The sequence below is a fragment of the Lissotriton helveticus genome, chromosome 3_1 (assembly GCF_964261635.1).
Source record: "Lissotriton helveticus chromosome 3_1, aLisHel1.1, whole genome shotgun sequence".
Classification (NCBI taxonomy): domain Eukaryota; kingdom Metazoa; phylum Chordata; class Amphibia; order Caudata; family Salamandridae; genus Lissotriton; species Lissotriton helveticus.
In genome coordinates this window covers 947130667-947157727 of record NC_136061.1, presented here as the reverse complement: position 1 = coordinate 947157727, position 27061 = coordinate 947130667, and the positions used below count along the sequence as shown (strand labels likewise).

At 49.9% G+C, this 27061-nt stretch overlaps 1 protein-coding gene across 1 annotated transcript in view; it reads right to left on the bottom strand.

Moving 5' to 3' along the window:
* LOC144824185 (putative methyltransferase DDB_G0268948) overlaps positions 1-27061 on the bottom strand; it is a 641160-nt gene that overhangs the window by 324107 nt on the left and 289992 nt on the right. The window lies entirely within an intron of this gene.

The following is a 27061-nucleotide window of genomic DNA, read 5'->3' as shown; positions in this document are numbered from 1 at the left end:
GTCAGTCTATGATGGTCATGATGTTCATGATGTATTTTTGCCTTGTTCGCAACCAAAGTTGGGTAATGAGAGGGATGGTGTGCCTTCGGAATTCTTCGTATGCATTGAAAGACTCTTAAGTTCTATTTTGTCTTTATTGGAGAAATCTGTTTTTAGTTCAGATCATATGCTGGAAATGATCTCTGTAATGCTGTTTGAAATACAAAAAGTAAATAAATGAGGCACCATTATTCCCCCCTCTATTATACCAGCACGATTGGATGAACAAATTGATGTTAGTCCTCCTTTATTGGCGCCCTGTGTAGAGCACAGAGAAGTGTCTGTTCAAGCAGGTACACCTCTCTTTTCACTGACCCCAATAGAAGCTTCCTGCAACCTTGAAAATGATGAAGAGCTAGGTTTAGGCTTACTCTTTGAGGAAGCTGCAGAGGGCTCTCCTCTGGGACACGTCCCACTAAAACTTTACCCTTTATTTATCAAGGGGAAAAGGGGGGCCGGTGAAGCCATTAAGGAAGCAGAGAATATTGAGGGTTATGTTGGGCAAAAAGGCATGGGAGGGACAGAGGGGGAGGTCCAAAATCCATATGCCCCTTAGGCCCAACCTCCAAACCCCCTGGTGGACTTGGGAACAAAAGTAGGGAAGAGGGGAGGGCTCTTAACAAACTGCAAAGGGGAAAACAGGAAGAAGAAACAAAAAAGGAGAAGACGATTATCTAAACTAAAAATGTCAACGTTACACTTCCCACTGATCCCAGATAGTCAGTGTTGCTCAGACTGCAACGGAGGAGGGTGGTTGTCAACTACTCATTGGGGAAGGTGCACCCAGGAACCCAGTTGCAGTACTTCTGTCTCCTAATGGGAGAGTTGGGGCTACTGGAGCAGTAGCGGCATTATCAAGTTTTCCGCTGCAGTCCCCTTTAGTACCTCATCCTCTTCCGCCTAGTGAGGGGGATGATCCCTTGGGGAGGAGAAATATATTGGGAGGTGGAGACCCTATATTTCAAACATGGTCCTCAGTTCGGGGGGTTGAACCAGATGGTAAACTAGAGGTGGGGTCTCTCACACTGATCGAGTCCAACGCGAAGGTACATGTGGTTAATAATGGTGATAAGGTGCCTCTATGGATTCCCCAAAGAGATGCGGTAAAGAAAGTCAATACGGTGCAGACTGCTTCATCGCCCATAGTGGATTTCATCTGGCTATTTGAGTCTGAATCTGATCCGATAAATAGAGGACTCCTTCTCAAAATCTTTTCTGAAATAGAGGCATTGAAGTTGTTAGAAAGCAGTGAGATTTTAAATGTGATTATTATTCAGCATGAGAATGTTTCCTTTTCTAGAGTCACCTTCTGTTCCCTGTTAGTGGCCAACTTAGCCATACAGAACAGCGAGCACTTTTTAAAACGAGGGTTAGATATAACTTCTGTAGCAAATTTTGAGGATCATTCTACTAGGTGTAGTACAACCCTACGCCCTCAAGATCTGAAGTTGGGTAATCCCGTGGTGTTGAACGCCATGGGCCTCGACTTCAAGTCTCCTATGGGCAACGCTAAAAATATAATGGTCTCATTAAATAACAAGCATTTACAATGCAACGGTCTCGCCTTTGCCAAAGTTAGAGTTATTGGCATTGTAAATGACAATTTTTTTATTTATGTGTTGGTTTTGAAAACAGATAAATAAATGGCATTGTCATTTACAATGTCAATAGCTTCACACTGAACTATATACCCCTCTGTCACTGGAAGCACTGGAGATCATACCTGTGCTATATTCGGTCAGTGCATGGTCATGCCCGTAGTAGTACTTGGTCACTGCATGGACTGAGATCACACTGACCTATACTCCTTCCTTCGTCACTGCATGCACTGAAGATCATACCTGTGCTACATTCCGTCAGTGCTTAGTCGCTCCCGTGCTACTGCAGTTCGTCACTGCATGCACTGAGGTCTCACTCGTGCTATACTCCATCACTGCATGGACTGAACACCGAATCAGCGCGGATTGATGTCGGTAGAAGTAACGTGCACTGGGACAAGTGTGCTACTGGGGGGGAGGGTGTCACAGGGGATGCTGGGGTGGGAGTAGCGTAGAACACAGTCTCGTCTCTCTCCGCAGTGACCAAAACTCTCAAGCGCGGTGTCACTGGCGTGCAAGGGCATCAGTTCACTGCAGTGTGGGCAGCAAAGAGTAATTACAGTGCAGTGAAGGCCGCTGCAGTGTGGCACTGATGCAACAGTAGGCACGCCCAGTGTGATGCAGTAAGAGACAGCATCCTGTGGACAGTGACTGCAACAAGAGCGCACATGAAGCCGTCACTGAAGTAAAGACCGCTGTCACTGTGCGCAGACTACAGCAGGGGCTCTCGGTGTGATCGACTGGATGGAGTAAGTGCGCTGTCCCTGCAATAGAGACTGTCAGTTTCCAGTGCGCCGACGAGACTACTGGTCCCGAGACGAGGGCGACACTTAGCCTCCAAGCCCTTACGGTTACTTGTCAATGGGAGACACACCAACATGTCAGATTTTCCTCCAAACACAGCTTCCGCTTTAACGCATCAAACACCTCAGAGGTTCTCCCCAAATGTCAGTAGGACCTCATGACAATGGCGAGCTCCCACCCCAGCCAATCATAAGACAGGAGGTACAGAAAGGAAATCACAACATGAAATATGCAGGTACACCTACTCACATTCCTCCCTCTTAGCTCCCAAAAGCAGCTCTCACCTGCTCACGGGGTCTCGGCCGCTCCTCCTCCTCCGCCTTTAAATCCGGATGATTTCACAAAATAAACAGATAGCTACGGCGGGTCAGAGCGGCCGAGCCATGCCGGTCTCCCCGCCTCAGAATGCCATGGTTTGTTTTCCTATTTCCAAGTTACAATGCCCAGGGAGCGATGTCAGCAACGCGTAGGGACCCCGGCACTAATACCCCGCAAAGAGTCCTGAGTTTCAAAGGTACAGGTATCCGGACTTTACAGTGCAAACCGTGGAGAGGAATGCAGAGGGATTTCAGATTAGGCGTCTGCGTCCCGCTGGTAATTTGCTACCCTTCTGTAGATGTTTTAGCACTCACCCACATTAAAAACCAGCATGGTTAGTCCGGCAGGGCGACGTGAGCGAAACCGAAACCTTCCATGGGGCGGGACTTCCGTCTTCGGAAGCCTGCGCACGCGCCCACGGAGAGAAGCAGTGCTGGTGACGCGGGGCTCCCATGCCCGAGGGAGAGCCCCGCGGAGGCTGCAAGAGTTTAGAATGGTGGTAAGTGGGGCTTGGGGGGAGGGCGCTTGTATGTATGCGGCGGCCAGGGGGGGAGGGGTTTATGAATGCGGCGGTGGCGGCGGGGGGGTCTCTGTATGTGTGTGTGCGTGCATGCGTGTGTGTAGGTGCACTCCTGTGTGTGTGCGGCGGGGGAAGTAGGGGGGGTGCGAGCGTGTGTGTGTGTGTGTGTGTGTGCCTTCCTGCCTGCGTGTGCATGTGTGTGTTCAGGGAATCTGTGGCAGGGGACGTGCACGGCACCGGGCTGGGCGTGCGCGCCCACGAGCTCAAATGTCCGGCAGGAGAAGTGCGTGACTGTCTGCTGTCCACATTCCCCAAAAGTGACAACATAAGTTGTCTCGCCCTAGACAGCAAAAGCTTTGCTTTTGCTTTCGTCTAGGTGAGACCTAAAAAGGGCCGTTCAATAAACTTGGTGTCTGATTCTGTAGTTGCGCGTCATCCCTCTAATAAAGAAGATGACTTAGCCCAGTGGAGTTGGGTAGCAAAAACCCTGAATACCAACTGTCCGGAGGTAGAAAGAAGTGCTCCTCTGAGGTAGCCAGGGGGGGCTACTTCTGTCCTGAACATGGCTGGTCTGGGGCACAATGAAGAAAAAAATGAATAATTTAAAATCTTTAAACCCTCTGAATATTTGCCTACAAGAGACTTAGGCGTGCAAAGATTTTGATTGTAATGGGTTTTTTACTTTATCATGTTACGCTAAGCATTCTGAAAAGACACGTTTAATCACTCACTTATCGAGTTAGTCACACTCCTACTAAAACATCCATTCAGACAGTCATACACTCACTCATTCTTCAATACACCTTGGCCTATATATATATATATATATATAAAACATATTTAAAGTTTACAGAAACACAGTTACTGGATTTTTTTTGTTTAAATTTTTTATTGGAATTCAGCATTTCATGTTACAAATGATGATACCGTTGTTACCAAACAACAAGCATATACAAGAAGTCAAACAGTGGTTATAGATCATAGAGGTTACTACATTACTGCATATGTCAAACATCGTGTATAGCACAGTAGAGTATTCGAAGCGCTACCCCCTTGCCCGATGTTGTTTCTGTTTGTTAGAGCTCGGTTAGAGGAGTTCCCCATGACCGTGGATTAGTGGTGTATCTCCCACTGTTACATTTTCCTGCTGTAATTTATACAATTTTAAGGAATGCATACCCATTTGAAAAACCATTGGTTTCAGAACTGCTGACAAGGAAAACTGGGGAGGTTATTGGGGAGTTGCCGGAATACATAGCGCTCTACACCTGTGCACGGCTGGTTGTTTTGTCATTTCATGGTGTGGTGTCATGTATGTGGGGGTGCAGTAAATCGTCTCAGCGCAGCACGTGGGACCACCTGGCGTAGCCCCCGTACATCGCTAGCCTTAGATACTTGGGTCTGGCTGGTGCCGACCTCTGTCAGTCCCAAGGGGATAGGGACGGGGTCTGGGATCAGGAGGCCATAGGTGAGTCTGTGTGCGCTGTTTCATGAATACATTGGTATATTATTTGTGTCCATTCCAGGGATATGTGATGTTTGTGAATTCCCTGCACTTCCTCCTCTTGTAGTACCTCTTCTTCCGCCGCTCCCCATTTTTTAACAGCACCTACCCAAGCTGCGTCAGGGGGTCCCTCTGGGGCCAGCGAATACATGGCTATTCCCCAATTTGCTGAGAGGATGGCGAGGGATGCGAAGCGGCTTTGTACCTTTCTGGATTTTCGTCTACGGAAGATTCCGAGGGCGCACGCTTTCCATGTGGAAATGATCATGTTTGTCGTCACCCGGAGTGGTTGGTGTACTGTGTCCCAGTACCATTGGACGATGGGGCAATACCAAAACATGTGCTTGAAGTCCGCCTCAGGGGTCTGGCAATGAGGGCATGCAAAGTAAGTATCGGGGTAAAAATGGTGGAGACGGTGTGGTGTGAGGTATGCTCTGTGGAGAATATTGAATTGGATGTTTTTGAATCGCACATTCCGCGAGACCTTTTTGGGGTACTCTAATACCTTCTGCCATTCTTTATCACTAAATACCTGTCCTGATTAGTTTTCCCACACCTGCCATAACAAGTGTAAAGGGTTGAGGATTAGTTCCCAGACAGCTTTATAGAGCCAAGTGACTAAGGCCAGATGTAGGTAATCCCAGATTACCGATTCTTAAATACCGAATCATACCGATTCGGTATTTAAGAACTGGCAATCGAGATGTAGGTAATTTTACCGATTTAATTACCGAATCGGTATTTACAGATTCGGTAATTGCCATTCATTCCTAAGGGCCTGGAGGCCCATAGGAATGAATGTCAATTACTGAATCGGTAAATACCGATTCCGTAATTGGGGGGAACATTGAAGGGTGGCAGGGTGTCACTTTGACACCCTGTTGCACCCCTCAATTGTGCATGGGTGCACATGTTGCAGACATACATGCCCTTAGGGCATGTATGTCTCCAACATGGCACTGTTTCAAAAACAACAAAAAATGCTTTTTAAAGGGTTTTCATAATTTACCACCAACTTCTAGTTGGTGATAAATTAAAAATTCTTAAACCCCTGTAGCACTGATTACAGTGCTACCTACATGTCAAAATACGGATTCGGTAATTACACCAATTCGGTATTTTTCCGATTCGGTAAAATTACCAAATCTGTATTTGAACATGCCCCTGCATCTGAAACTCCAAATACCGGTCGGTAACGGACAAAATCGGCCATTACCGACCGGTATTTGCCTTCCTACATCTGGCCCTAAGTGTTTACCCACTCCCATATGCAGAATTGTATGAAGTACTGGATGTGTAGGGGGATCTCCCTCATTTAGATCCCAGTATTGGTGGCCTGTGCCTAAAAGTTGTCTGTGTAGCAGGAATTGGCTCTGTGGGAGGTCATAAGTTTCAACAATTTGGGCATACGTCTGCAGCTGGCCATCTTCTAACAAAGATTCCATCTCTGTGATTGAGTGCTCGGTCCAGATCTGAAAGGATCAGGTGGTGCAGTATTTATCTTTTAAGGGGAACCCTGCCAATGGAAGTAGAGGTGAGTATAGGGGCTTCTCTTTAGACATTCGGTGGATTTTCAGCATGCACGCGCAAACTATCGACACTTGCAAGGGGTAAGTATGTAATGGCTTTGTACCTGGCATGAACAATCTCCAGATCGCTGGGAGAGGTACACAGGCTTCTTCATAAATTGTTTCTCCTATATGACGCTCTGCCATCCAGTGTGATAACCACTGGAGTTGAGCCACTAGAAAGTATGCCTCAAAGGATGGTGCTCCTACCCCTCCTTGATGTGTGGGTAAGTATAGTGTAGTTAAGACTACCATACGTCGAACACCTCTCCATATCAATGTAATGAGCAGTGTATTCAGCTCCCAGAAGAAAGGTAGTGGTGGCATCACTGGGAGGTTGGTGATGTGGTAGAGTAGTCTGGGGACCATGATCATTTTGGCAAGGGCCACTCGTCCGATGGGGGCTAAAGGTAATGTTTTCTAGAAGCCCACTGCCACCCATATCCCTGCCAACACCTGACGGTGGTTCCCGTCGTATAGGTCTTTAGGGGAGTGGTACAATTTCACTCCTAGATATCGAGGCGCCGCAGTACTCCAGGCAATTTGTTTTGTGAGTTCTGATTGATATGTCGAGAGGGGCAAAGTGGGGGCTAAATAGGTAAATCATGGGCTTATCCCAATTGACTTTGAGACCTGCCACCTCTGCAAAGTCCCGCAACATTATCCATATGGGGACAAGGTCGAATGTGATGTCCTGGACATAGATCAGGAGGTCGTCTGCGTACAATGACATGGAGTGTACCGTGTCTGCTCTCGGGATGTCCCACGCCTCGCCCTCCCGATGCAAATGTATCACCAGGGGCTCTACTGTCAGGGCAAATAGGATAGGAGACAAGGGGCATCCCTGCCTTGTACCTCGTTCTATCGGGAATGGGGCTGAAATATATTTGCCTGTATAAAGGAGCCGTGAATTCGCTATCAGCGTAGTTCCTATATTTATTCTGCAGAGGACGGTAAATAGATAGGGCCACAACAAAATGTCAACACCCTTTTCAAGGTCTAGAATCAGACATGCCGCGTTGGAGAACTGCGTACTTGCCCTGTCTTGAACATGGAACAGCCTGCACAGATTCTGAGAGGACGGAAACCATCTTTCTCCTGTATTATTGAGATCATTATTAACACAAATTACATGTACAAATGATACATCTACTGAAAAGAATATTTTTATTGCTCTTTTAATTCATTATCATGTCAATGAACTGTTTCATGACACTTTTTTATCAAATTTATTAAATTGTATTCTCTATTTCAGTGCCTTATTATTATTCATTATTGTCTTGTTTTTTAATTTTGACAGTTTTTGTGGGTTGCCTGGGTTTTTTACTTACCATATATTGTTTGCCCTGACCCAGGAACTGTATCCTTATCAGGGGGTCCTTGTTTTCTACATACAGATTCTGAGAGGTGTTATGCCCTGGGATGAACCCGCATTGGTCTGGGTGGACCAACGGTGAGAGTATTTGGGTATAACGGTCTGCTAAAGTTTTGCCTAGTATTTTATAGTCTGCATTTATCAATGTTTATTTAAAAAAATATTTTTATTCGACTTTTCATTGCATAACCAAGAACAAGCATGTCATCATTACTCAGCACATCCCGTCCCGGAGTTCTCCCACCATCCCCCAACCACCTCGGACCCTTAACATACATATTCGACACTAGTAGTACTAGCTATGTATTGATTCTGCAGTCAGATAGGGGAAAGTAACAGCAAACAGCCCATATCCCTTCCACCCTCAAATCCTCTGCTACCACATTCAAATCAAAGACCTCCATCCAGCCCATGATACCGGCGCCATTTCCCCCACACTCTACCAAACTTTTTGGGGCACCCTCTTGCCTTGTACGTGACCCTCTCAGCAGCCATATACAGGTCCATTCCCCTACGCCACTCTTCCAGCTGTGGGCACTCTGGCGCCCCCCACTTCCTGTCCAGATCCCGCTTGGCCACCACCAAGGCCAGTACCAGAAAGATTAGTTGTGGGCGACTCACATCTACATCATTTGTCATACCCAGGAGGACCAGCTTAGGGTTGGACTGTAGTACTACCTCCAGTACCTCTCCCAATTTCCGGAGCACCTCGCCCCAGAAAACCTGTATGTTCGGGCAGGACCAAATGGTGTGAAAGAAATCCCCCCTATCAAAGCCACATCTCATACAGCTGGGGTCCGACGCCCTCCCCATTCTATGTAACCTAGCTCTATCAAAGTATGTCCTGTGGAGCACTTTGAACTGTATAAGCCGGAGGCGAGATTTGATTGCCACTTCCCGATGGTGCATCAAAACCGTCCCCCAATCCAACTCATCCATGGTCCCTACCTCTCTCTCCCAGGTTTCCCTAAGCTTCTCCAGCCCATTGGGCAAATAATTCATTAGGGTCCTATGGGTGAGGGATACCACCCTATGTGTTATCCGCTCCTGTAGCAAGTGCCCTCTCTGCCCTCCAAGCATGTCGCAGCGGCACGTATCGAAAAAACTGTGTGTGGCTATGTCTATAGTCCTTTCTCAGTGCGGCAAATGACTGTAGCTCCCCACTCCTCATCACATCTCCCAGTGTCGAGATACCTATCGCATCCCAAGCCGAAAACTCCTTCAACTTATTCAACTCCTTCAGCCAGGCACACTTCCAAAAGGGGCGTTTGTCGCGTCGGTTTACCGTCCCACCCTGTGGCCTTCGTCGCCCTAGCCCAGACCCCCAGAGTTACCCTCGTAGCCGGGAGCAGTCTGTCCTTCCCCTTGCCACCATATAAGAAGTGTATACAAGTGTGTTTATCCCTCGTGTAGCATTCTAGAGCATATGTAGGGTGAAGGGCCGGGGCATGTATCCATTCATTTATAGGAGTCAGGTGTTCAGCCCAGTAATATGCTTCTATGTTGGGTAGCAAAATACCCCCATCATATTGATGCCGCTGTAAGGTAGACATCGCCACCCGGGGCTGCTTCCCTAGCCACAGGAATGTGCGCAGTTCCGCCTGTATATCCTGAAAGACCTTTCTCCGGAGAGGAAAATATTCATTCTGGAGGGCGCATAAGAATCTCGGAAGCGAGATCATCTTAAACATGGCAGCTCGGCCTAGCAGCGTCAGTGGGAGTAGCTTCCATCTCGCAGCATCCTCCGTGATAATAGTCAGTATTCTCTTAATATTTCTGTCGTAGGAGAGGGAGCTATCCTTGGTTACAAAGATCCCTAAATAGGTAAAGCCCTCCCTAGTCGTGTGGAGTCTCTCCGGTAGGTCTAGCCAGCTACCCTCTTCCCTGGGGTCATAAAGAACTGACTTATGCCAGTTAATCTGGTGTCCTGCCAGCGCTCCATATCTGGCCAGTTCCTCAAACAATGCCGGAATTGTGGTGTCCGGGTGTGTAACGTACAGAAGGACGTCGTCCGCGTAGAGGGATATTTTCTCGCTTGCACTGCCTGTCTGGCCCACTCGAAATCCCGTTATCAGCTCATTTTGGCGAATCGCACAGGCCATCACTTCTATAGTCAGAGCAAACAATAACGGGATTAGGGGGCACCCCTGCCTGGTGCCCCTTCGGACAGGGAAGTCTGACCATAGAGCACCGTTAACCCTATCCCTCGCCCTGGGGTCCGTATAGAGCAGGCTTACCCACTTCCTGAACTTAGGCCCAAACCCAAGTCTAAGCAACACTCCTTCCAAGAAGGGCCAGTGGACGGCATGGAACGCCTTTTCTGCATCAAGCGACAAGAAGAGAGGGGGGTCTTCCCTGTTGTGAACCTCTAATAGCCAATATGCGTTCGCCTAAGGTTGTACCGGGTCGCCCTGTCAGGAAGAAAGCCCGTCTGGTCCAGATGTACTAATCCCGCGATGACTCCCCGCAGGCGAAGAGCCAAAATCGTCGCGAGGAGCTTTACTTCTACGTTCAATAATGAAATAGGTCTATAAGATGCACAGTCTTCCGGCGGTTTACCCTCCTTATAAATGGGGACAATTGTGGCCTGTCGGAGATCCAACGGTAGCTCTCCCTCCTCCGTTGCGTCCTCGAACAAGCCTAGCAAGTTACGGGCCAGGAGGTCTGCTGTTTTTTTTAAAAATTCCGCCGGGAAGCCATTGGGGCCCGGGGATTTTCAAACTCTAAGTCTGGACAAAGCTTCCCTGACCTCCTCCACCATGATGCCGGCTTCCAGGTCAGACTTAGCCGCATCCTCAAGGCCTGGGAGGTCTATGGAGGACATATACTGCAGGGCGTCGTCCGTCGTCCCTAGGTCTCTGGCTTCATAGAAGGCACCATAGTAGGCCGCGAAAGTTTCCGCTATTTGATCGTCTGTGTGCACCTAATTTCCTTGCCCATCCTTCACTTTCTCCAACCACCGTGCGTCTCTCTCTTTCCTACTAAGCCAGGCCAACAGTCTGCTAGACTAATCTCCAACATCGTATAACCGATGCAGCGTCGCCATGGCCTGCGCTTTTGCTTCCATCACCAGATGTCTGTACTGGCGCTGCACGTCTAACGAGAGCATCACTCGGGAGGGAACCGAGCCTTGATTTTTTGTGATGTATACCTGCACGTCCGCCCTAAGGCCACGTAAAATATCACCACTTTTTAGATCCCATGCCACTAGGCACCACGTACCATTGTTCGGCTTATCCCAACGTCTCGGGAGTTCGGCCAGTAGGGGGGCGTGATCCGATATGCCCCTCGCCAGATACTCCACCCTGTCAGTAGGCTGCAACATCCCTCTGGCCATAAAAAGGTAGTCAAGGCGAGAGTAAACCTTATGGGCCCCTGAAAAGAACGAAAATGCCGCTGTTTCCGGGTGTCGCCACCACCATACATCAATGAGGCCCAACGTAGTCATTGTCCTCTTTAACAAAGTGTCCGCTGGAGGTCTATCTCTCCAACCCGTCCTATCTCTGCCAGGGTCCATAACGTCATTAAAGTCCCCTCCCACAACCTGAACCGTGTCCGAGGTGTTAAGTAAGATATCAGTGATTGCACTCAGTGTACCTGCCTGCAGCTTAGGTGGGGTATAGACCAAGAGGAACGTGTGGTCCCTCCTCCTCTCCCTTACTCCCACGTATGTCCCCTGCGGGTCCACCCAAGTTTGTGAAGTGTGGAATGGCGGGTGTTTCCTGATCAGGATCGCTACCCCCCTGGAGCCGGACGTGAAGCCTGCATGCGCCAACACCCTATATTGTCCTCGAGCAAGGAAGTTACACTTAGTGCCCTGCATGTGTGTTTCTTGCAGTAGTATCACATCAGCTTTAATTCTCTTAAGATAGTTGTGCACTAACCCCCGCTTAATCTTATTACCCATGCTATTCACATTCCAAGTTAACACCTTAATCCCTCCTGGGGAGGGGTCCTCTCTCATTGAGTGTGCCATTACCCTATCCTGCATGACTGCGGGGATCATCTATTAGGCACCACGTAGTGGGCCCACAGGTTCGGAAGTGTCTGAGCGACATAAACCGTTCCCCCCCAAAAACCTCGTCATCCCTATAATAACAACAAACATTTCCTACCCCAACCTCAGATCTCCAAACATGGAGCAACTACTCCTCAGTCCCCCTCCCCCACCCCACCTCCTCCCCCCTTCAGTCCCACCCCCACCATACGATCACAGGCAGGACTATCCAGGAGGAGAGGGTCTGTCGCCCACCCTAGGAACCCTTCTAGCAAGCCAACCCCAGTGCAACCCTGGGGCCCAGTAACCCCACCCTTAGCTTTCCTCCTTCACTAGCAACAATGCACTCCAGAAACAAAAACTAAATAGTCAAAACAAGAGAAAACAGGGGGGGGTATGCCAACTTGCGTGTCATCCGGCTATGAGCCTGCATCACCAATGTCCCGAAAGTCCCATCTTCACGAATGTGAGTCCTGGATATCGCCCGGGAAGGCCGTCGCTCCGCCATCTGTCTCCTTCTCCATCTCATTAATTGCTACAACCAGAGGATGCATAGATGGGTTCCTTGCGCCCTCATCACCAGAAGAGTGACCAACAGTGTCCTCCTCTCCTTCGGATTGCTCATTCTGTGCCAGACAGCTGAATCTGGAGCCCGACCTGTCGCCCACCACTGGGGAGGAAGAGTTCCTCCATTTCTTCCGAGCTGAGTTGTTTACTGGATAAGGAGTTGACGGTTGCCTCCTTGTGCCGCGGGACCCCCTGGCTCTCTGCATTCGCGGCATGCTCCACTGGGCCCTCTCCATCAAGGTGCCAGGCTCTGACTCCCGCCGGCCCTCCCGCTCCCCCCGAATCGGACGCTCCTCAAGCCATTGCCAGGCATCTTCCTGGTGTGTGAAGAAGTGCGTCTTTCCTTGGAACATAACTTTCAATTTCGCTGGGAAGAGGAGCATGTACTGCAACTGCAGATCTCTTAGCTTTGCCTTCACCTGATCAAACGAGTGACGTTGTTTCTATAACCTGGGAAGATCATGATGGACGCATTCTCCATTCAGATCTCTCCAAGTCTCCTGGACTCTCTCAGGATCGTGTCGCGATCCGCAAAATTCAAGAAACGGGCAATCACAGGTCTGGGTTGGGCCCCCTCCGGCGGTTTTACCAACAATGCTCGGTGCGCTCTCTCTATAATAAAGCAACTGGAGAAGCGCGCTGTAGAGAAGGTCTTTTTGAGCCATGTATGTAGAAAGGCCTCCATGTTGTTTCCCTCGATTCCTTCCCTAAAGCCCACGAAGCAGAGATTGTTGCGGCGCGCCCTGTTTTCCGCATCATCCACCTTCCACTGCAGGTGTTTGTGAGAGGCCTGGAGCTCCGCAACATCTTTCCTGAGGCCCTGTATAACATCCTCCGCGTCGCCAAGTCTGTTTTCCGCAGTGGTCACCTTCTCCGTCAAATTACAGAAGTCCTGACGCAGAAGGGTTACCTCCGACCCCACCTCACCAATTTTAACTTCAGGGGCCGTTCGTGACGCCTGGATGTCATCCCTAGATGGCTGAATGGCCCCCATCAGCAGCGCTGTGTCCGAGCGGGGAGGTTGAGTCTTAGTGTCCGTGGCAGGAGGCCCAGTGGCATACCTGTCCAATGTTCCTTGCCTAGGGGTCCTGGCCGCCACCTATTTCTTCCCCATCCTGATCGCCTGGGGGCTATCGCCACGCGTGACATCCCTCACACTCCAGTTGTGTCAGACCCCAGCCACCGGGTATTGGGCTCCGCCCGTGCCTCTGCTGTCTTGGGTGCAAGGACCAGGGGTTCAGCCCTCTCTGCACGCACCGATGGTTGCGCTGCACCCCCTTGGCGATGGGTGTGCTGCCCCAAGTTATCGTAGCGTCGGACCGGTCACTTTGGGCGAGTCTCCAGGTCGGTCCGAGGATGATACTCCACCACTAACTGCCCTCTAAGCCTCCAGGCCGCAGTCCCCCTCCAGGGCCTCACCCCCAGGCGGGCAGCAAACTTCGGGCGGGCACCACTGTTTTCTGCCCCAGCCAACGGTCCGGCCTCAGTGCCCCTCAAATATCTACGGGGGCCACAGTGTCACAGGGCGCGTCGCTGCACCCAGGCCGGGTCCTCAGGCCCAGACTCCCTCTACTCCACTGCCTGTCCCGGGTATGCTGCAGGTCCTGCCGTGGCCAAGAGCTCCCCCGGCTGCCGAGCTCCCAGTCCCCGGCCGAGAGTCTCTGGGGACCACCCTCCGAGGCTCCACGCTTCGCGCTGAGTTGGGCTCTCCCACCACAGCCCTTACAGGCACTCTCTGCCCCTCAAGCCCGGCTTCTGCTCGTCACCACGGGCCTCATCTCCGCCTCACCAGTCCACCGTCTAGCCCAGGGAGCTCCCCCGCCTCTCACCGTGGGATCCGGACGCGATGTAGGGCTCCAGCCCCCTCTCCTCAGGCTGCTCCACTGGCTCGCTGCGGGTCCGGGAAAACGCTCCGGTGTCTCTCGCGCTCCTTTCACGGAGCCTCGCAGGCCTCAGCCTCTGTGCCCCGCCTCCGTATTCGAGCGCGGATCGCGCCTGGCAGCTCTCCTCCTTTAGGCGCCCCTAACCCGGTACCGCTGGAGGTCCCGATCGTGGGCGGGGGTTTCCTCCTGGCCACTCGGTCAATCTACTGGGGAGACCCACCATGGGTCCTTCGTCAGGGCCACAGCTTTGCCTCACTCACGGCCGGGCGCCGCCATCTTGATCTCAGTCGCGGCTCAGATCGGGACATAAACCATTCGCCGGGACCTCAGCTAGGGCACCGCTCGCCTCCTTCACCACTCCGTACGTGCCTCAGGTCATCAGGCCATGCCGGGAGTCAAAAAGCGGGACCCTCGGCACTGTTGGAATGTCGGATCAGAGTCGGCTCACCGGAGCTACCGGGAGACTTGACCTTGTCGGCCATGTTGCTGGCCACGCCCCTGCATTTATTAATGTTATTGGTCTGTAGGAAGTGGGGAGCGTTGGGTTCCTGTGTGGTTTTGGAAATGTGACTAGGATGGATTCCCTGAGTGATCCTGGGATCTCTACCCTTTTCAGTGAGTCTTCATACATGGCTACAACCCGGGGAACCAGGTGAACTGAGAAGGTGCTGTAATATTCTAATGAGAAGCCGTCCATTCCTGGTGCTTTGTTGCGTGCTAATGCTCTTATTGCTTAGGCGATGTCTGGGGACGTGATTATCGTTTCAAAGGCTTTTTTGTCTGCGAATGAGATGCAGGGAAGGGGGAATGGGCGGAGGAATTGGGATATCGAGTGGTGGTCACACTCAAAATATCTACCTGACGAGGTGTCCCAGTCCATGATCGGTTTTAGGTCTGTGTCTTGCTTGTCTAACCACGCCAGAAGAGTTCCGGCTCTATTGCCTTCTTTATGCATCTTGGCATCATATACCCTAAAAATATATTTACGTAGATCCCTCATGGCCTCTGCATCAATCAATAAATCAATCATACGCATTTATAGAGTGCGCTACTCACCCACTAGGGTCTCAAGGCGCTGGGAGCAGGGGGGCTGCTACTGCTCTAAGAGCCAGGTCTTGAGTTGCTTCCTGAAGGAGAGATGGTCCTGGGTCAGCCGGAGGTGGGTGGGGAAGGAGTTCCATGTCTTGGCCGCCAGGTAGGAGGAAGATCTTCCTCCGGTGGTAGTTCTGCAAATTCGTGGGATGGTGGCGAGGGCGAGGCTGGCGGATCGGAGCTGGCGGGTGGGTGTGTAGAATGTGAAGCGGTTGTTGAGGTATTTGGGGCCCATGTCGTGGAGAGCCTTGTGTGCGTGGGTGAGGAGTCTGAACGTGATCCTCTTGCTGGCGGGGAGCCAGTGCAGGTCTCTCAAATGGGCCGAGATGTGGCTGTGACGGTGGGATGTCCATGATGAGTCGTGCTGAAGCGTTCTGTATGCGCTGGAGTCTTCTCTGTAGCTTAGCTGTGGTTCGAGCGTAGAGGGCATTCCCGTAGTCCAGTTGGCTGGTGACGAGGGCCTGGGTGACCGTCTTTCTGGTTTCGGTGGGGATCCACCAAAAGATCTTTCGGAGCATGCGCAGGGTGTTGAAACAAGATGACGAGACAGCGTTGACTTGTTTGGTCATTGTGAGGGAGGAGTCCAGGATGAAGCTCAGGTTGCGTGCGTGGTCTGTGGGTTTGGGGGGTGTGCCCAGTGCGGGGAGCCACCAGGAGTAGTCCCAAGCGGAGGGGGATGGTTCGAGGATGAGGACTTCCGTCTTGTCTGGGTTCAGTTTCAGACAGCTGAGCTTCATCCATTCCACGACATCTTTCATTCCTTCCTGGAGGTTGGCTCTGGCGGTGGTGGGGTCGTTGGTGAGGATCAGCTGGGTGTCGTCAGCGTAGGAGATGATGTTTAGGTTGTGTTGGCGTGCGATGGCTGCGAGGGGGCTCATGTAGATGTTATGTTATGTTATGTTATGTTATGTTATTTATTTTTTTTGTATAGCGCACGGCTACTCAAAAAGAGTGTCCCGGCGCTTTAAGTAAGAAGAACTGCAGCACAATAACATAACACATTAAAAAAAAGGAGAGGAAAAAAGCACAGAAAGAGAAAACAGCGGAACGGCCTACTGAGTAAACAGCCAGGTTTTGAGGCCTTTCCTAAAGGCAAGTAAACTGGTGGCCCCCCGGAGTGTGAGCGGCAATGAGTTCCACATCTGTGGTGCCAGCAATCCAAAGGAGCGGCCTCCCAGGCGGGCTCTCTTCACACGCGGGACAGCCGCCAGGAACAGAGATTCTGACCTCAGAGAACGAGCCGGATGGTAAAAGGCAAGTCTCTTTTGGAGATACTTCGCTCCCACCGCATGGAGCGCTTTATAGGCCAAAGTCAATGCCTTAAAGGCAATCCGTTTGTGGATGGGAAGCCAGTGCAACGTCTGCAGCAAACCCGCAGCACTTACTCGTCTGTTCAATCCAAAAATCGCCCTAGCGGCAGCGTTCTGCACGACTTGGAGCCGCTGTAGCAGGTACTCTGGTAGGCCCAGGTAAAGAACGTTAGAATAATCTAACCTAGAGCCGACCAAAGCCTGCACAGTCATCTTCCTGTGCTCCTCCGACAAAAAGGGCAGAAACCTCCGCAGCATCTTTAGGAGGCCGAAGCACGTACCCGTCACACCGAGGATCTGGGCTTTCAACGTTAGCCCCTTGTCTATCTTGACCCCCAAGTTCTTAGCAATTTGGGAGGAACAAGACGGGGGAAACATAATAATGGGCCACCAGGCCTGCCAGTCTGGCTCCGTATCACACCCAAAGAAGAGTACCTCGGACTTATCGGAATTGCACTTGAGGCTGTTCAGATGGAACCAGTTAAAAACAGCCCCAAGGCAATCCCGGATACTCTCCCCATCAAAGTCTCCTCCCCTCTTACAAGAGAAGAGGAGCTGGGTGTCGTCTGCATAGGATACGATCTGGGCCCCAAATGACTCCGCCAACGCCGCCAAAGGGGCCATAAAGATGTTGAAAAGGGTCGGGCTCAATATAGAGCCCTGTGGGACCCCGACTCCCAAAGGCGGCATCACGGCGGAATCTGGGGAGGCCCAGACCGTTTGCCGACGGCCGGCAAGAAAGGAAGAAAACCAGCTGAGCACCGTCCCTCGTAGGCCAATCTCATAGAGTCTTGCGAGAAGGCCATCATGGGGGACGGTGTCAAAAGCCGCCGACAAGTCCAACATCACCAGCATGGCTTTGCCCCCAGTGTCCAGAACCCCTTTAATGGTTTCTGAAACCTCTAGGAGTGCGGTCTCTGTGCTGAGATTTGGACGAAAGCCAGACTGGGTAGCGTGCAGAATCTCGTGTGTCTCTAAAAAACTGGAGAGCACCGTCTGGACGTGCTTCTCCAGAATTTTCGTGAGGGCTGGCAACAGAGAGATAGGCCTAAAGTTAACTGGGGCCTTCGGGTCAAGACCGGGCTTCTTAAGCAGAGGGATGACCATTGCCTGCTTCCAGGCCGGCGGAACCACTCCCTGGCTCAACGAGAGATTCAGGAGAGGGTTCGCCAGCGGATTGATCACTTCCGCAATTTTCGCCAAGAATTTGGCAGGGCACGGGTCCAAAGGCGACCCAGATTTAAGATTGCCCATAAGCACTAAGGAAGCAGGGGCTGAAATAGGTGGAAACACAGCCAACGTCACATCTGGGGGGGCCAGAGGGAACATAGCAGCCTCAGAGTTGATCGGCCCCGCCGATGCTCCCGGTGGAAAAGAGTCTTGTATATGTCTGATCTTGCTAGTGAAAAAATCAGCAAGATCCGAAGCCCAGGATTCAGAGGGCCTCTCTTCAGATGTAGTGGACCGAGGGGCCATGAATTCTCTCACTATGGTGAAAATCTCCTTACAGGAGTTGGAGGCGGCTTCTATCCTCCCTGCAAGGTAGGCTCTTTTTCCAAGACGAATGTCCCGGTGATAGGCCTTAACCACCGACTTATAGGTCAGCCTATCCGTATCGTCGTATTGTGCCCGCCAGGCTCTTTAGGCCACCTTACACTGCTGCCGCATAGCCCACAGTGCTGCGGTGAACCAAGGAGCCGAAACCCGTTTCGATGTCAAGCGGGGGGCCAACACCGGGGCGAGATCGTTAAGCCTGTCTAAAAGCCATGCTTGCAGGGACTCCAAATCCTTCTCCAGGTCACCTGTGAGAGAGCAGGGATGATCCAGGGCGGCCTGGGCCAGCATCGCAGGTGTCACTCGATGGTAAGCCCTAGGCTCTCGGCCCCGCTGCTGTGGCACAAAAGTGGATGATTTAGCTGTGCCCCTAATCGAGAATTTAGCGAGCCAGTGGTCCGACCATAGCACCGGAAGAATCTCTTTCACCTCAAGCGGGGATGTTGAGAAGACCTGGTCAAGGGTATGTCCCTTATCATGCGTGGGCCCCTGAAGGTAAGGAATAAGGCCCAGCGGGGCCATAGCCTCTAATAACTTAGTAGCGGCCGGGTCCGACGGATCATCCAACCGGAAGTTGAAATCTCCGGCTACTATGCAGTGCTCTGCCTTCAGGGCCAGTCCCAGCAGAACCGAATCAAGGTCCTGTTGAAGAGGGTCGGGCTGAGCGAGGAGCCTTGAGGAACGCCGCAGATGAACTTGGTGGCCGCTGGGCGGAAGGGGGGAAAGCGGACTCTCTGAGTTCTGTCAGAGAGGAAGGAGGTGATCCATTCCAGAGCTTTCCCTTGGATCCCGGCGTGGTGGAGGCGGGTTGTTAGGGTGCGGTGGCAGACTGTGTCGAATGCGGCCGATAGGTCGAGGAGGATGAGGGCAGCAGTTTTCCCGTTGTCAAGCAGGGACCTGATGTCGTCGGTAGCTGCGATGAGGGCGGTCTCGGTGCTGTGGTTTGCTCGGAAACCGGACTGCGAGGGGTCGAGTGAGCCGTTAGTCTCGAGGAAGGCGGACAGTTGTTTGTTGACGGTCTTCTCGATGAATTTGGCAGGAAAAGGGAGCAGCGAGATGGGGCGGAAGTTCTTGAGGTCCGTGGGGTCCATGGTGGGTTTCTTCAGGAGAGCGCTGAGGTCCGCATGTTTCCAGCTCTCCGAGAAGGTGGCGGATGCGAAGGAGCTGTTGATGAAGTTCCGGAGTTGGGGTGCGATGATGGAGTCGGCTTTGTTAAAGATGTGGTGTGGACAGGGGTCGGCTGGGGAGCCGGAGTGGATGGTGTTCATCAAGCGGGTGGTGTCTTCAGTGCAGACCGAGGTCCAGGTGCAGAAGGTGGTGGTGGGGGGCGCTGGTTCGGTGGTTGGGTGCGTGGTCTGGGCGTCGAAGCTGTTGTGTATGTTGGCGATCTTGCGGTGGAAGAACGAGGCGAGTGAGTCGCAGAGGTCTTGCGAGGGTGTGATGTCGTTGTTGCTGGCGCTGGGGTTGGAGAGCTCTTTAATGATTCTGAAGAGTTCCTTGCTGTTGTGGGTGTTGTTGTTCAGTCATTCTCTGAATGATGTCCTTTTGGTGGTGCGGATCAGCTTGTGGTGTTTGCGGATTGCGTTCTTGAGGGCTGTCATGTTTTCCGTTGATTGGTCGTGGCGCCAGGCTTTCTCGAGTGTACGGCAGGATTTCTTGAAGTTTTTGAGGTCGTTGGTGAACCACGAGGCTGTCTTGCTGCCGGGTCTGCTGGGAGGATTCTTCAGTGGTGCAAGGGCGTTGACGCAGTTGGTGAGCCACTGTGTGAGATTTTGGGCTGCTTTGTTGGAGTCCGTCGTGTTGGTGGGAGGGTTCTGTCTCAGGGAGGTGGTGAGCTGGTCGGCGGTGATCTTGCTCCAGCATCTTCGGGGAACTGTTGCGGGCGGTGGTGGGTCGTGGTTCTCTTGAAGTTGAAGTGAACGCAGCTGTGATCTTTCCAGTGTAGTCCGGTGGAGTGGCTGAAGGAGATGTGGTTGCTGGAGGAGAAGACTGGGTCAAGCGTGTGGTTGGCATAGTGGGTGGGGGTGTTCACCAGTTGCTTGAGTCCATGGTTGGCGAGGTTGTCCAGCAGGGTGGTGGTGGTGTTGTCGTTTTTTTCCAGGTGGAATTTGTGGTCTCCCAGGAGGATGTAGTCTGAGGAGGTGAGGGCGTGTGGGCTGATGAAGTCTGCGATGTCTTCGCTGAATTGTGTGCGTGGTCCCGGGGGTCTGTAGATGAGAGTGCCTCTGAGGGTGGTCTTGGGGTCGGTGTGTATCTGGAAGTGAAGGTGCTCAGTGGTGGTGAGGGTGTCGTCGGAGTTGGTCGTGATGCGGATGGTGTTTCTGTGGACGATGGCGATGCCTCCTCCGGTTTGGTTGGCGCGCTCCCTTTGGGTGATCTTGTAGCCGTCCGGGATGGCTATGGCGATGTTGGGGGCTGAGGAGGCGTTCATCCAAGTTTCTGTGAGGAAGGCGACGTCCGGCGCTGTTGTGTCGAGGAGGTTCCAGAGTTCGACGGCATGCCTGTGGATGGAGCGGGTGTTAAGCAGGATGCACTTGAGGTGGTTGTTGCTGGTGCCTGGCCTGGCGGGTGCGGTGCAGGTCCAGAGGCAGGTGAATTTGCAGGCTTGGCAGGTGAAGGGTCCGTTGGTGGCAGGCGGGGTCACGGCCGGTGTTGAGTGCGTGGAGGGTGGTGGCGTCGTAAATCAGTCGGGTGAGCTGGGAACGTTGAGGGCCAGGGGTCCTGGCGATGGGCGCGGTCCAGGCGCAGACGGGCGTGGACAGGCTTGCCTTTGGCTCGCCTTCGGTGCGCAATCGGTGCACCCGCTGCACGTGACCGCTGCGCGCTTGTGTGGTCTCTGCCATAATGGCGAGGAGGGAGGGAGGAGCAGCTGGGAGGCAGGAGCAGGGCAGAGAATGGGGAGGGGAGAGGGTACAGAAGAGAAAAGGGGGGGCGGGGCCGCAGGGGAGCAGCGGCGAGGGGGGGAGCGAAGAGCGGGAAAACGGTCCCGAAGCGGGCGTCAGGAGGCAAAACACCATCGGGAAACCAGTTGCACAGAACAAGCACAATAACAGAGGCACAGGATCACAGGGCACAGTAGAAGTAAAGGGGGTACAGGTACAAGTGAAGCAGCAGGGGCAGCGGCTGAATCGCGGCAGCAATGGTGGAAGGCAGGGCACACCCACGGGGAGCTGCACGGTGCGTGGAGCGACCGGCCCTGAACAGGGTCAGAGGTCACTGCTCACCACCGCGCAGAAATGCCTTAAGTGTCCAAGAGGGAGGGAGGAGCAGCTGGGAGGCGGGAGCGGGCGGCGAATGGGGAGGGGAGAGGGTACAGAAAAGAAAAAGGGGGGGCGGGGCCGCAGGGGAGCAGCGGCGGGGGGGAGCGAAGAGCGGGAAAACTGACCCAAAGTATGGCATATGTTGCTTTATCTCGAGTCAGAACTTTATCAGGATTGTACTTGATTGATTTTGATGAGACAAAGATTAATGCAGATCTAAATTGTGTAAAAGAATATAATAGGTTAAGAAGAGAGTATACTCCAAATTTACCTCAATATCCTCTATTTGAAAAGCGTGTGGTAGGCCGAAAAAGAAGAAATGAGAAAAATTGTAGTGAAGTTGTAGCAAAAAGAAAAAAGGTAGATGAACCAGTAATTGTAAGCAGAAACGAAATGGATTTAGTTAAAGATGTTGTTGGATTTCAGTTTGAAAATAGTTCTGGTGTCAACTGCTATGCTAATGTAGTGGTTAATGTTGTTTTCTTTCTCCAAACTGTACAAGAACAGATTGCTGAAAATCGTGATCAAACATTTTGTTGTTTATTAAATTCTGTATTAGAGAAATGTAGCAGTGATAGAACAAAAATACAAAGTGTTTCTGAAATTCGAAAGGTTTTAGACATATGTTCTGGTCTAAATCAATTTTCACAGAATATTCAGCAAGATTGTCAGGAATTTCTAATGTATATGCTCGTTGTATTGCAAGATGAAGGTGTAGATGTAGAAAATCTTTTTGGCCTTTCTTATAAATGGCAACATGACTGCGACAATTGCTCCTTTTCAAGTAGTACTACAGTAGACACTGAAAGATTCATATATTTGACTTTACCAGATTGCAAATCAGTGTCTTTTAATAATCTAGTTAGAGAAGCAAATCAAAACATGGTCTGTACTCAATGTAAATCTGCAATGCTATCAACTTTATTTTTACAAAGATATGGACAGTATGTTATTTTAATGTTCCAATGATGTAGACCTGATGGAACTAAATTGACAACATTAATAAAAAATGTTGTGGCTTCTCAATTATCAATTTCAGGAAGAACCTTTACAACTGCAGCAATTATTTACCATGATGGTCCTTCAACAACATCAGGACATTACACAGCTTATTTAAAATGTCAAAAAGGCTGGAAACACTGTAATGATACTCAATTGACTTTCAAACAACGTTTGCCTTCTGACTTACTAAATTCTTAGCTAGTGTTCTTACAACCGAAATTGTAGGGTAGGTAATTGGCCTATGAAGGTTGCAGCAGTTAATATAACTTAGTTTGGTGTTTAAAATTACTTTCTGAATAAGAGTGATGAAGATAATAAAAAACATGTAGTTGTCTTAGACAGATAGTATATGTATATCATATAGTGTGTGATGTGAGTATTATAGAATTTATTTATAAAAAGTAAGCTAGAGGTGGATATAAAACTCTTGTTTCATAATGTAAACGATGTTGGAGCTTTTCTTTCAGAAAGTCAGGTAAATGACAAATAAAGAATACTCTGGACTAATTTCCAAAGAAAAGGAATTTCCATATACTATTTGGCCTCGTGGAAAAGTGGATGGATCAAAAGTGAGTTTAGATATGTTTTTTCAAAATGTTTCATTATTTAAGAAAAGATTTCATGGGTTTTTTAAACACAATCATTTTGATTGTGGGTTTTTTTGCCCGCTGTTATATGATGAGTACTATTGAAGTCACTGTATTAAGTGAAATTTAATTTATTCTGAGAACAGCAAAAATAAACCATATAACATGTTGTTGAAATTATTTTGTATTTTCTATTATTAAATATATATTATTTTCCCATTCTCTTATGCTCACTTACCTATTTCCACCTCTATCACTCCCCTTAACTCATCCTCACTGGCCTTTTTTCACCACCCCTCACCTCCCTTCCCTTATTCCATTTTCCTCACTTATTCTCATTAACCACTCCTTCACGGCCTTTTCCCACTCTCCTATCCACTACTTTCCAGCTATTAGTCACTCTACTTCACTCCCCTTCCCCTTGTTTCCTTTCTTTGTTCCCTCAATAATTCCCCTTCTCTCACTCACCTTATTACACTTCACTCACTCCTTCTCTCACTTCCTCTGTCCTCTCACATCCTCACTCACTTTCCCTCACACCCTGTCTCTTAGCTTCAGTCTCTGGATCCTCTCACTGTCTCACTCCTCTTCCGTCATGCTTACTCCCTAAAACTCACCCACACTCCCTTACTTACCTTTCTTTGCTCTCTTACTCAGTTCCTTTCTGCACTCTTTCCTTCACTACCTCTATATTCTCACTCCTTCACTTCCTTTGTCTCAAACTCACTTACTTTTATCCTCTCTTTATTTTCCCTTTTTCATCAACCTCCCTGCCCTTCACTCACCCTCCCTCACCCTTGTTAATCTCCTACTTTGTCTCTTGTATTGTAAAATATAAATAATAAATATTGTAACTTATTTTGCTTTGTCTTTCACAGATATAAATGTAAATGAAAATATGAAACTAAGTACATTACTTATAAGGTAAGTTTTATGTACAAAATGTACTTTCCCTATACTCTTTTCCTTAACCTCACTACTCTTCTCTGATGCTCCCACACCTCTGTTCCCTTATTGCGCTTGCCTCACTTATTCTGAATTCCCACGTATACTCCCCTTTTCCACACTCCTCTCTTACACTCACCTTCTTTCAGACCTTCTCCTTTACTTTCTTTCCTGTCTCTTCTCTTACTTCATTGCTTTACTCTTTTCCCTTCCCTTACTCTCCTTACTCCACTTCACTAACTCCTTCTCTTTCTCCCTCTGTCCTCTTAGTTCTACACTCCCCTTCTCTCACTCTCTCTGTTACCCTCATTCTCTCCATCCCCTTAGTCTCTCACTCCTCTTCTGTCACGCTCACTGCCTATAACTCAGCCATACTCCCACACTCACCTTCTTTCAGACCTTCTCCTTTACTTTCCTTCCTCTCACTTCCCTTCCTTTACTCCTTCACTGTTTTCCCTTCCCTTACTCTCCTTACTCCACTTCACTAATTCCTTCTCTTACTCCCTCTGTCCTCTTACTTCTACACTCCACTTCCCTTATTCTCTCTCTGTTAGCCTCATTCTCTCCGTCCCTTTAGTCTCTCACTCCTCTTCTGTCACACTCACTCCCTATAACTCAGCCATACTCACACACTCACCTTCTTTGAAACCTTCTCCTTTACTTCCCTTCCACTCTCTTCACATCCTTTACTCCTTCACTGGTTTCCCTTCCCTTACTCTCCTTACTCCACTTCACTAATTCCTTCTCTTACTCCCTCCGTCCTCTTACTTCTACACTCCCCTTCCCTCATTCTCTCTCTGTTAGCCTCATTCTCTCCGTCCCTTTAGTCTCTCATTCCTCTTCTGTCACGCTCACTCCCTATAACTCAGCCATACTCACACACTCACCTTCTTTGAAACCTTCTCCTTTACTTCCCTTAATCTCTCTTCACATCCTTTACTCCTTCACTGTTTTCCCTTCCCTTACTCTCCTTACTCCACTTCACTAATTCCTTCTCTTACTCCCTCTGTCCTCTTACTTCTACACTCCCCTTCCCTCATTCTCTCTCTGTTAGCCTCGTTCTCTCCGTCCCTTTAGTCTCTCATTCCTCTTCTGTCACGCTCACTGCCTATAACTCAGCCATACTCCCACACTCACCTTCTTTGAAACCTTCTCCTTTACTTCCCTTCCTCTCTCTTCCCATCCTTTGTTCCTTTACTCTTTTCCCTTCCCTTACTCCCCTTACTCCACTTCAATAACTCCTTCTCTCAATCCCTCTGTCCTCTAACTTACTCACTCCCCTTTTCTCACTCTCTCTCTCGGTTACCCACATTCTCTCCGTCCTCTTAGTCTCTCACTCCTTTTCTATCACGCTCACTCCCTATAACTGAGCCATACTCCCACACTCACCTTCTTTCAGACCTTCTCCTTTACTTTCTTTCCTGTCTCTTCTCTTACTTCATTGCTTTACTCTTTTCCCTTCCCTTACTCTCCTTACTCCACTTCACTAACTCCTTCTCTTTCTCCCTCTGTCCTCTTAGTTCTACACTCCCCTTCTCTCACTCTCTCTCCGTTACCCTCATTCTCTCCATCCCCTTAGTCTCTCACTCCTCTTCTGTCACACTCACTGCCTATAACTCAGCCATACTCCCACACTCACCTTCTTTCAGACCTTCTCCTTTACTTTCCTTCCTCTCACTTCCCTTCCTTTACTCCTTCACTGTTTTCCCTTCCCTTACTCTCCTTACTCCACTTCACTAATTCCTTCTCTTACTCCCTCTGTCCTCTTACTTCTACACTCCCGTTCCCTTATTCTCTCTCTGTTAGCCTCATTCTCTCCGTCCCTTTAGTCTCTCACTCCTCTTCTGTCACGCTCACTCCCTATAACCCAGCCATACTCACACACTCACCTTCTTTGAATCCTTCTCCTTTACTTCCCTTCCTCTCTCTTCACATCCTTTACTCCTTCACTGTTTTCCCTTCCCTTACTCTCCTTACTCCACTTCACTAATTCCTTCTCTTACTCCCTCTGTCCTCTTACTTCTATACTCCCCTTCCCTCATTCTCTCTCTGTTAGCCTCATTCTCTCCGTCCCTTTAGTCTCTCATTCCTCTTCTGTCACGCTCACTGCCTATAACTCAGCCATACTCCCACACTCACCTTCTTTGAAACCTTCTCCTTTACTTCCCTTCCTCTCTCTTCCCATCCTTTGTTCCTTTACTCTTTTCCCTTCCCTTACTCCCCTTACTCCACTTCAATAACTCCTTCTCTCAATCCCTCTGTCCTCTAACTTACTCACTCCCCTTTTCTCACTCTCTCTCTCGGTTACCCACATTCTCTCCGTCCTCTTAGTCTCTCACTCCTTTTCTATCACGCTCACTCCCTATAACTAAGCCATACTCCCACACTCACCTTCTTTCAGACCTTCTCCTTTACTTTCCTTCCTCTCACTTCCCTTCCTTTACTCCTTCACTGTTTTCCCTTCCCTTACTCTCCTTACTCCACTTCACTAATTCCTTCTCTTACTCCCTCTGTCCTCTTATTTCTACACTCCCCTTCCCTCATTCTCTCTCTGTTAGCCTCATTCTCTCCGTCCCCTTAGTCTTTCACTCCTCTTCTGTCACGCTCACTGCCTATAACTCAGCCATACTCCCACACTCACCTTCTTTCAGACCTTCTCCTTTACTTTACTTCCTCTCGCTTTCCTTCTTTTGCTCCTTCACTCTTTTCTCTTCCCTTACTTTCTTATTCCACTTTACTAACTGCTTCTCTTACTCCCTCTGTCCTCTTAGTTCTACACTCCCCTTCCCTCATTATCTCTCTGTTAGCCTCATTCTTTCCGTCTCCTTAGTCTCTCACTCCTCTTCTGTCACGCTCACTCCCTATAACTCAGCCATACTCTCACACTTCTTTCAGACTTTCTCCTTCACTTTCCTTTCTCTCTCTTCTCTTCTTTCACTCCTTCACTCTTTTCTGTTCCCTTGCTGTCCTTACTCCATTTCACTAACTTCTTCTGTCAATCCCTCTGTCCTCTAACTTGCTCACTCCCTTCCCTCATTCTGTCTCCGTTAGCCTCATTCTCTCCGTCCCTTTAGTCTCTCACTCCTCTTCTGTCATGCTCACTCCCTATAACTCAGCCATACCCCCACACTCACCTTC